Below are 11,698 nucleotides of genomic sequence, written 5' to 3'. Positions count from 1 at the left end.
AGGAAGTAACATTATCATTTAAAACCTTCCACATATCCATCCAATCGGGTGTCGGCGCCGTCGGCGGCGACCCCACATTCATTTGTTCCCGCTCTGCTTCCACATAGCCTTCCTCGTCAAACATGCCGACACAAGCGTACCGACACACCACACACACAGGGGATGCTGTTTTTGAAGACAGTTCCCCCACAAGGCCCTTTGGAGAGACAGAGAGAGAGTATGCCAGCACACACCCCAGCGCTATATGTCCCAGGAATCACACAGTAACTTAGTGTTAACCCAGTAGCTGCTGTATATACTGTTTTTGCGCCAAAATTATGTGCCCCCCCTCTCTTTTTACCCTCTTCTACCGTGATTCTGCAGGGGAGAGCCTGGGGAGCTTCCTCTCAGCGGAGCTGTGGAGAAAAAATGGCGCTGGTGAGTGCTGAGGAAGAAGCCCCGCCCCCTCAGCGGCAGGCTTTTGTCCCGCGTTTCTGTGTAAAAATATGGCGAGGGCCCATGCATATATACAGTGCCCAACTGTATATATGCCCACTTTTGCGAAGAGGTCTCTAATTGCTGCCCAGGGCGCCCCCCTGCGCCCTGCACCCTACAGTGACCGGAGTATGTGGGTTTAGTGTGGGAGCAATGGCGCACAGCTGCAGTGTTGTGCGCTACCTCATTTGAAGACTGGAGTCTTCTGCCGCCGATTTCGAAGTCTTCTTGCTTCTGTCACCGGCTTCTGTCTTCCGGCTCTGCGAGGGGGACGGCGGCGCGGCTCCGGACGACAAAGGGTGCGATCCTGTGTACGATCCCTCTGGAGCTAATGGTGTCCAGTAGCCTAAGAAGCAGGACCTATCTTCAGTGAGTAGGGCTGCTTCTCTCCCCTCAGTCCCACGATGCAGGGAGTCTGTTGCCAGCAGATCTCTCTGAAAATAAAAAAACCTAACAAAATACTTTCTTTTTAGCAAGCTCAGGAGAGCTCACTAAGTTGCATCCAGCTCGTCCGGGCACAGATTCAAACTGAGGTCTGGAGGAGGGACATAGAGGGAGGAGCCAGAGCACACCAGTATCCAAATTCTTTCTTAAAGTGCCCTGTCTCCTGTGGAGCCCGTCTATTCCCCATGGTCCTTACGGAAGTCCCCAGCATCCACTAGGACGTTAGAGAAATGGAGCAGTATTGGCAGTATTATATTATGGAGCAGTATCTGTACAATATGCTCAAATGTAACTTTTTTTTTGTAAATCGATCTGTTATTGAAGAGATTCAGTCCAAATTTTTCATTTTGGTTCCCAGTTGCTGAACTGGTTTAAGAAACGATATGGTTAATTTAAACACCTTTACTGTTTAGTCGGATCATGCATAGGTGGTCAGACTTTTCTCTGCCTCTTTCCCACACCCCTTCAATTACTGTTACTGGCAAGCCACTTCTCAAATAGGGATCTAGGACAAATTGAGTGATCTAGGAGGAACTGTGCAGTGATTGGCCAGTGAATTACATAATCTCTGTGTGCCATTTCCTGCCAGTAAATCCAAATATAGAAGTTCTGGGGGAAGTGTTACTACACTGCTGCCATGCATTGCATGTAATAGATGAGAAATCCTACAGTCTAACATACAGTTGTTGACAGCACATAAAATTGTATTATTAATATATGTCTATGGAATTAAAGCACTCAGTCTAACATAAAGCAGACAGACAAAATAAGTGTTGGCAACAATAGCAGACAATTCTCTAGATTAATACTTTCTGGATGTTGTAGCTGACGGTTTAAGGCTGGGAAATATCAGCTTGTAATTCATACAGTGTTTAGCATATTATATAACTCTCCACGAGGATGTTTACAGTATTGCTGAATCATTCTTGTTATACCTTAAGCCATTTCCTGCAATAAAAGAAAATCACTTACTATACTGTAATTATATGTCCGACAAATTTTGATTGGCTATGGCGGAGTAGAAAGAAAATTGCAAAACAAAATTCTTCTGGAGTATTTAAGTAATAAAATATGTTGTGCTAGGAGATGGCTGATTTTACAAAAAAAGAGTGAATACATGTACAATAACGAGTGTCCCCAACCATTCTGCTGTCGGTGGTAGTGATTGAAACATACCTGCTGACTTTGCATCGGGTGCATGGTGTCCGCAGAGGTGGGCTGTGTGGGGGACGTGGTGACACGATTGCATACCTCCCAACTTTTGTCTATTGTAAGGAGGGACATCTGCGCCCCAAAAGGGGGCACGGCTTTATGGAGGGCCCGCGATCGCGAGCCACACCCCGTTTTCATTACTGAGGGGGCATGCCCAGCGCTTTGTGAGCTGCTGGCATGCCCCCTCTCCTCCTGTCTCCACTGAATAGACGCTGTGCACATGCGCACAGCCAGGGCCGTTGCAAGGGTGTTTGGCGCCACCCTGAAAACTATAAATTTGCGCCCTCCCTCACTTACATAACAAAGGGACAGTGTGCATAGAAGGTGCAAAAAACAGGTGGAGCGTGGCCACACAATAGTACTAATACTAGGTTGCAATGGCGGCGGCGGCGGCACTCACGGTCATACAAGAAACATGCTATAAATTGCTTCTACGTTTCGATTTTATTAAAAAAGTCACAATTATTTTTTAATAAAACCGAAACGTAGAAGCAATTTATAGCACGTTTCTTGTATGACCGTGAGTGCCGCCGCCATTGCAACCTACTCGATATTTACATCAGAGGACACCGTGCAACTACTTTTATACACAGTTTGGAGTGCCGAACATATTATATATATATATATATATATATATATATATATATAGCAGTGGAAAAAAGAGTGTATTAAACAAAAGTGGCATCAACGTTTCGGGGACCAGTTCCCCTTCTTCAGGATAAAGTGACAGTGCATAAAACAGTGCTTAAATAACAGTGCTTAAATGTTTTATGCACTGTCACTTTATCCTGAAGAAGGGGAACTGGTCCCCGAAACGTTGATGCCACTTTTGTTTAATACACTTTGATTGCACAGTCTCCGAGTGCCGCCTCTTTTTTCCACTGCTGTCTGTACCGGAGGGAGACCCCCGGAGGGGGAGGGCACAGGAGCGAGACATATCCTACGGTGGATTATGTGAGTGCCGGGGCCATTGTACAGATATATATATATATATATATATATATGTGTACCGGGAGAGCCAGCAGCGCCACAGATGCAGTATCCAAAATAAAAACACTAGTGCATGGACAATCGTAAAAAGAAGTTTTAAAAATAACTTAAAAACCTGCCTAAAAAGCACTCCCTGTGGGTTCGCAGGGCGTCAGCTGTTTACCTCAGGTATATTAAGGTGCTGGTATAAGCACCTACAGATAAAGTTTGTAAAGAAGGGGTGAGGTATTTAGAGCAACCAATGGTGCTTAAAAGAATTTGTAGTGGGACAAGGCAGTTATAAAAAATATTTCACAAATTTATAAAATTATACAGCACTAAACAGAGCTTAGATAAAACTAGGCAAAAAGGAGTATATGCAAATAAAACATTAAAAATAATAATATTCCTAAAAAGTGCACACATAGAGGAAAAAATATTTTTCAGAAGGATACAGGACATAAAATATGCCAAGAAAAAAATAAAAGAAAACAAAAAATATATATATATATATATATAAAAAATATTTTAAAAAAATAAATTGTTTTTAAAAAAAAATATTTTTTAGAGGACCAAGTGTAAAAGAGGAGTATAAATATCTTAATTTATGGTAAGTGAGGTAGGATCAAGGCAGCACCCAACGCGTTTCGTCCTATCTGGACTTCATCAAGGGGTGATCTAATGCTAAGGACAGACCATATATATATACTTAACCTGTACAGGAAGTGATGTGTGCATCACTTCCTGTAATTAAGTGACTGGAGTGGTTTAAACATTCAAAATAAAAGTACCTACACATTTATCATAAGTGTGTGGATAGGGGAGTCAAATATAGTGAGATGAGGCTAGAATTAGCAGTACAAAGTCCGTAAATTTCTAAAAGAAACACGGAGTCACGGACTTCCTGTCCGGACAGTCCGTGACGTCATATCCGCCCCACATCCGGTATCCTCGTAGACCGGATGCGCATGCGCCGCTTCCGTGTGGCGCGGATGTTTAGATCTCTGTCATTTCTCCTCAGTGTGGGTACCAAGTTCATGGGATAGTGCTTGTTCACCGGCGGCCATTTTCTTGTCCACAAAGCTCAGTGTATGCGGCGGCCATGTTTTAGGAGTCCGAATCCATACCATTAGAAGCGCTGATTGCTAATGGTCAGTACTCTGCATCTTCTATGTCCGGCTCCATTACAATTGTAGAAGTACATAGATTGGAGACAATAGGAAAACAGGAGTGATCAAAAGAAGGTTATATTTACGCTGCTCAGATAAATAAATAAATACATTAAATGTTTATTCTGACAAATGTCAGTTATATTCATGAAGAACGTATGCTTATGGCATATATGCGTTAACGGATTTAATTACTATGAGGCCATAGTTCATGTTCTATATTGAGTCCAAAAACAATAAAAAATTAAGAAATATTAATTAAAAAAAATGTAATTTTTTTTTTTTACCAAGGATGAGTGCAAAGTGAGCTTTATTGGGAGAGGACATAGGCTACAGAATGTGTATACATCTAGCCATTAGAGCATCCCTACAGAACTCCTCCAACATCTTAGTGTTTACAATACCCGATCTTCCAAGTAGGTCTCCCATTCTTGTACTGGTCGGGCCCAACCTAGCTTAGCTTCCAAGATCGGACGGCATTGGGCGTCCCCAGGCTGGTATGATTGTAATGACAATGTGGAGTCGTAAGTAGGTGCCCAAGAGTGTCCGTATATATATGGGTGATGGTAGTCTTACGTGAACCAGCATTTGAACGGAAGGACCCATATTCAGGGTGTTTCAAGAAATATGAATAGTTTATGAACATGTAGAAATGAACGCGAGTGGATAGGTATTAATATAAGAGGATATAATAAGGGATCATATATTATGGAAATCCACAAAAGCAAATACAGAAAGTGGGGTAATTCTATATCTTTTTCATCCTTGGAAATTACAGCACCTGGTCTCCCCTGGAGGTCCCCCAACCAGGTACTAGCCAGGCCCAACGCTGCTTTGCTTCCAAGACCTGCCAGATTTAGGCCTGTCCAGCGTGGTATGGCTGTAATGAAGGTCAGAAAGGTGAAACTTCAGTTTGATAAGATGAAAGGGTAAGGGAGTAGGTAGAGGATGCTTACATTACAGGAAGGGTGCTATCTCGTATACTTCATTGAAGCCTTCAGGGTGGATGGTGTTCAGTTCATAAATCCAGAACATCTCTCTCCTCGAAAGGAGGTTAGATAGATCTCCTCCTCTGTCTCCCAAATTTACCAGTTCAATACCTTTGTATGTTAATGCCTCTGGATCCGAGTTGTGGTACTGATGGAAATGTCTTGGTACCGCATGTGTTAGAACTTTGGCCCTCATTCCGAGTTGTTCGCTCACAAGCTGCTTTTAGCAGCTTTGCACACGCTAAACCGCCGCCTACTGGGAGTGAATCTTAGCTTATCAAAATTGCGAACGAAAGATTAGCAAAATTGCGAATAGACACTTCTTAGCAGTTTCTGAGTAGCTCCACACTTACTCGGCATCTGCGATCAGTTCAGTCAGTTTCGTTCCTGGTTTGACATCACAAACACACCCAGCGTTCGGCCAGACACTCCTCCGTTTCTCCAGCCACTCCCGCGTTTTTCCCAGAAACGGTAGTGTTTTTTCGCACACACCCATAAAACGGCCAGTTTCCGCCCAGAAACACCCACTTCCTATCAATCACATTACGATCACCAGAACGAAGAAAAAACCTCGTAATGCCGTGAGTAAAATACCTAACTGCATAGCAAATTTACTTGGCGCAGTCGCACTGCGGACATTGCGCATGCGCATTAGCGACTAATCGCTCCGTTGCGTCAAAAAAATAACGAGCGAACAACTCGGAATGACCCCCTTTATTCCTTATGTTCCTGATGTGTTCTTGAATACGAAGTTTCAGTACTCTTTTCGTTTTGCCAATGTACTTCATTTTGCATGGGCATTCTAGGAGATAGATCACTGATGAAGTATTGCAATTGATGAACGGTTTAATCCGGTACTCTTTGTTGGTATTGGAGTTGCAAAAGGACTTCCGGTTTTGATGGAGAAATTTGCAGATGTTACATCTGCCACATTTATAGCTACCTACACATTTAGGCATGGTACTTCTTGGTTCAGGATTTCTTAACATGCTGGGTGCCAACAGGTCCTTTAAGTTCTGGGATTTTTTAAAGACCAATTTTGGTTCCTTAGTGAGGTAGTCCTTCAAAATGGGATCCATCAACAAAATGTGCCAGTGTTTTTTGAGGGTTTGTTGGATGAGTTTGTCGTGACGGCTGTAAGTGGTGATGAATTTGACTGTATCCTCTGTGTTTTCCTTGGCCTTATATTTTAAAAGGTCTCTCCTTTCCAAAACCCTTGTTCTAGAGGTGGCTCCATCCAGGAGTTGTGTCGGGTAGCCCTTTTCCTTAAATCTTTCTCTGTAGACTTCAAGTTGTGTGTCTCTGTCTTCGCTAGTTTTGCAGTTGCGTGCTATCCTGTTGAACTGAGAATAGGGGATATTGTCCTTCCACTGTTGTAGGTGGTTACTTCTGTAATGTACATAGCTGTTTTTATCCACATTCTTGATGAAGTTGCTCGTAATAATTTCTTTGTCTGAGTGTGTCAGTACTAAATCCAGGAACTCAATTCTCTCGGTGTCATCCTTGGCCGTGAAGCTGAGGTTCATGGTGTTTTCCGAGATGTGTGTTAAAAATTCCTTAAAACTTGGCTGATCTCCTTCCCATACAATTAGGATGTCATCAATATAACGTTTATAAAAGATGATATTACGTTGGTAAGGGTTGTTGGTATAAATATATCTGTTCTCCCATTGTCCCATAAAAAGATTAGCAAAACTGGGGGCCAAAATGGTGCCCATCGCTGTGCCACAAATCTGAAGGTAAAACCCATCTAAAAACTTAAAATAATTGTGCTTCAATATAAAATGCATAAGATCACATATAAAAAGTCTGTGTTCCCCTGTAATGAGATGGTCTTTGCTAAGGAATTCATTACAGGCCTCGATCCCCTTTTCATGCTCAATGCAGGTATATAAGGATTGCACGTCTATTGTGACCCATCTGTATGTGTCCTTCCACTGGAACGTTTCCATTAGATTTAGGACCGATGTAGTATCCTTCAGGTAGGCTGGTAATTCAGTCACATATTTTCTCAAAAAAATGTCCACATACTCTGAGAGGTGTGAGGTCAGGGAATCAATCCCTGCTACTATGGGTCTACCTGGGGGGTTGACCAAGGATTTGTGTACTTTCGGGAGAAAGTAAAAAATGGGGGAGGAATTTAAAAGATACTGGTACTCCTCTTTTGTAATAATTTCACGTCTAAAACCCTTTAAAAGCATTGTTCTTAGTTCTTCAACGAAGGTTTCCTTAGGGTCATTAGGCAGTGGAATGTATGAGGATCGATCTCCTAGTAATCTATTTGCTTCCATGGTATAGGCTTCCATATCCATAATAACCAACCCCCCCCCCCCCTTTGTCAGCCGCTTTTATGACTATATTCTTGTTGTCTTGTAGTTGTTGTATGGCTTCTGTCTCTCTATTGGTGAGATTCTTTTCTTTAATTGGTGGAATATTCCCATCGCAGAGGTCCTGCTTTACTAGTTCATAAAACAGGCCTACATTATGTCCCTTGGATTCTAAAGGATAACATTTTTAAGTGGGTTTGAGTCCAGATTTAGATTGCTCATAGTTTTGTATCACTGCATCTTCTTTCTTAAGGAAGTGCCGTTTAAGAGTTACTTTGCGTATGAATTTGTTCAAATCTATGAAGACGTCAAATTTACTCATTCCCTTTGTTGGTGCAAATGATAAGCCTTTGTTTAACAAGGTAGTTTCGTGGTTGGTCAGCGTATGTTTGGAGAGATTGAAGATGCCTTTGGCTGTTGGGAGTGCTACTGTAGGTTTCGTCTTTTGAATAGACTTTTCCCTCCTGCCCCCACGGCATCCTCTTCTTCTTCGAACCTTCTTTTTCGTGGTGATGTATTGGTGGTTTTCCATCTTACGGTAGTGTCTTTGTGTGGTGCAGATGTTTTTGGGGATAAAAAAGACTCCTTTGTATTAGAGCCCAATCTCTGTAATGTTGAGAACCTGTTTGAGGTTCTAGTCTGGTTCACTTGTGCTTCTCCCCCGTTGTTTCTAGGGATCCTAGATTTTTTGGAGACGGTCTGCCAGTACTCCCTTTTTCCTTTTGGATCCTGTTGTCCTCTAAAACGACTCCAGTTTTTGATCGTGTTATTCTCGTAATCGTGTCCGTCTCTAGCAAACTTCTTTTCCTTGTTCTTGATCACCTCCTCCTCAATGTGATCCAATTTCTTATTCAGGACTTTTTCATTGATCCTGAAATCCTCTTTGTCCTTGTGGACCTCCATTTTAATCTCAGCCTCTTTTATCTCTTTCTCCAGGTCAGTGATGATGCGTTTCTTCTCCGCTATTAATAATCTCATGAGGTTAATGGAACAATTATGTAATGTATTGTCCCACTCCTTCATAAAGTCCTGGTTATCCAAGCCAAAAGTAGGCTGTTTGGAGATTCTGAGGCCACTTGGAACTCTATTGACACTCACATAGTGTTCCAAACCTCTAATGTCCCACCATGCCTTTACTTCCCTTGTTAGGAGTCTCTCTATGCTCCAGAACATGTCATCCAAATTGTTGGTAATAGGCTCATTCTCCTGGATAGTGGTTTCATTAAAGATTTTTTGGCATAAATTACTCCTTTTGTTAGTGCGTTCAGTTGTTCCAAATATACTGTGTGTGATACCGGCTTCTTCTAGGCAGCTGAAAACAATAATATCAAAGAAAGATGTGTACCGGGAGAGCTAGCAGCGCCACAGATGCAGTATCCAAAATAAAAACACTAGTGCATTGACAATCGTAAAAAGATGTTTTAAAAATAACTAAAAACCTGCCTAAAAAGCACTCCCTGTGGGTTCGCAGGTCGTCACCTCAGGTATATTAAGGTGCTGGTATAAGCACCTACAGATAAAGTTTGTAAAGAAGGGGTGAGGTATTTAGAGCGACCAATGGTGCTTAAAAGAATTTGTAGTGGGACAAGGCAGTTATAAAAAATATTTCACAAATGTATTAAATTATACAGCACTAAACAGAGCTTAGATAAAACTAGGCAAAAAGGAGTATATGCAAATAAAACATTAAAAAATAATAATATTCCTAAAAAGTGCACACATATAGGAAAAAATATTTTTCAGAATGATACAGGACATAAAATATGCCAAGATAAAAATAAAAATAAAGGAAAACAAAATATATATATATATAAAAAATATTTTTTTTAAAAATTGTTTTAAAAAAAAATATTTTTTAGAGGACCAAGTGTAAAAGAGGAGTATAAATATTTTAACTTATGGTAAGTGAGGTAGGATCAAGGCAGCACCCAACGCGTTTCGTCCTATCTGGAATTCATCAAGGGGTGATCTAATGCTAAGGACAGACTATATATATATATATATATATATATATACTTAACCTGTACAGGAAGTGATGTGTGCATCACTTCCTGTAATTAAGTGACTGGAGTGGTTTAAACATTCAAAATAAAAGTACCTACATATTTATCATAAGTGTGTGGATAGGGGAGTCAAATATAGTGAGATGAGGCTAGAATTAGCAGTACAAAGTCCGTAAATTTCTAAAAGAAACACGGAGTCACGGACTTCCTGTCCGGACAGTCCGTGACGTCATATCCGCCCCACATCCGGTATCCTCGTAGACCGGATGCGCATGCGCCGGCTCCGTGTGGCGCGGATGTTTAGATCTCTGTTATTTCTCCTCAGTGTGGGTACCAAGTTCATGGGATAGTGCTTGTTCACCGGCGGCCATTTTCTTGTCCACAAAGCTCAGTGTATGCGGCGGCCATGTTTTAGGAGTCCGAATCCATACCATTAGAAGCGCTGATTGCTAATGGTCAGTACTCTGCATCTTCTATGTCCGGCTCCATTACAATTGTAGAAGTACATAGATTGGAGACAATAGGAAAACAGGATTGATCAAAAGAAGGTTATATTTACGCTGCTCAGATAAATAAATAAATAAATACATTAAATGTTTATTCTGACAAATGTCAGTTATATTCATGAAGAACGTATGCTTATGGCATATAAGCGTTAACGGATTTAATTACTATGAGGCCATAGTTCATGTTCTATATTGAGTCCGAAAACAATTAAAAATTAAGAAATATAAATTTAAAAAAAAAAATATATTTTTTTTTTCAAGGATGAGTGCAAAGTGAGCTTTATTGGGAGAGGACATAGGCTACAGAATGTGTATACATCTAGCCATTAGAGCATCCCTACAGAACTCCTCCAACATCTTAGTGTTTACAATACCCGATCTTCCAAGTAGGTCTCCCATTCTTGTACTGGCCGGGCCCAACCTAGCTTAGCTTCCAAGATCGGACGGCATTGGGCGTCCCCAGGCTGGTATGATTGTAATGACAATGTGGAGTCGTAAGTAGGTGCCCAAGAGTGTCCGTATATATATGGGCGATGGTAGTCTTACGTGAACCAGCATTTGAACGGAAGGACTCATATTCAGGGTGTCAAGAAATATGCATAGTTTATAGTTTATATATATCTATCAGGGGCGTCAGAACGTTTTTAGGTTGCAAGATATAATCTGAGTTTGGCGCCCCTAGATTCCCAGAACAGTGTGACAGTGGGTGACATGAAAGGCATATGTGTCGGTGCATCATTATGATTATTAGCATTACCAGCAACATGGTAAACATGGGATCTGGTTTGGATCCCGGCATTTGAAATACCTACGTCAGAATCCCGACACTGCTCGGAATGCTGGCGTTGGCATCCCGAATAGGATCACAATCCCGACGCCGGATCCTAGATGTCTGTGTGATGTGCAACCGGAGAAGTAAGCCGTGGAGGGTGGAAGTGGGGGGAGTTAGGTTTAGGCTACGGGAAGTGGGTGTTAGGGTTAGGCTGCGGGGAGGGGGGGAGGTTAGGTTTAGGCCGTGGGAAGGGGGGGGATTAGGGTTATGCACCCCCGGGGAGGGTTAGTCTGCGGGGTGGGGAGGGTTAGGCTCTATGGGGGAGGGTTAGGGTTAGGCTGAGGGGAGGGAAGGTTAGGCACTAAGGGGGGAGGGTTAGGCACTAAAGAGGGGCGGGGGGTTAGGGTTTGACTGCGGTGAGGTAGGGTTAGGCTGCAGGGATTGGAGGGTTAGGGTGAGGCTGCAGGTAGGTGAGGGTTAGGGGGGTAGAGGGGGAGGATTAGGACACATAACTCCCAGGTGTCGGATTCTGTGCATGGGGATGCAGCGTTAGGTGTTCTGACAGTGTGCAGGCAGTTGAATAATATATACTGTACCCTGGCTGGTCTCTGTGTCAGCTTGACAGTTCAGCCCCACATACAGTACATAAGTTAATATCTCATAGTGCTTGGTAAGCACTGGCTGCTTTCTGGTATATTGCCAAACTTGCAAAAGCGTGTACCTTGCAGTGGGTGTCCTCTCCTCAATTTTCTGCACTGGGGACGTCATGAGATCAGATGTCACAGTCAGACCTCAGCCAGAAGCAGCACTGTGTCAGCACCAGTGGAGGAGGT

The 11,698-nt window shown here is 42.4% G+C and overlaps 1 pseudogene; it reads right to left on the bottom strand.

Annotated features, from left to right (window-relative positions):
* Positions 1-5,037: 5,037 nt before the first annotated feature.
* Positions 5,038-5,156, bottom strand: LOC134964875 (5S ribosomal RNA; annotated as a pseudogene).
* Positions 5,157-11,698: the final 6,542 nt, after the last annotated feature.

Source organism: Pseudophryne corroboree, chromosome 9 (genome assembly GCF_028390025.1).
Source record: "Pseudophryne corroboree isolate aPseCor3 chromosome 9, aPseCor3.hap2, whole genome shotgun sequence".
In the NCBI taxonomy this organism is placed as follows: Eukaryota; Metazoa; Chordata; class Amphibia; order Anura; family Myobatrachidae; genus Pseudophryne; species Pseudophryne corroboree.
This window is presented reverse-complemented; position numbering and strand designations above follow the sequence as displayed.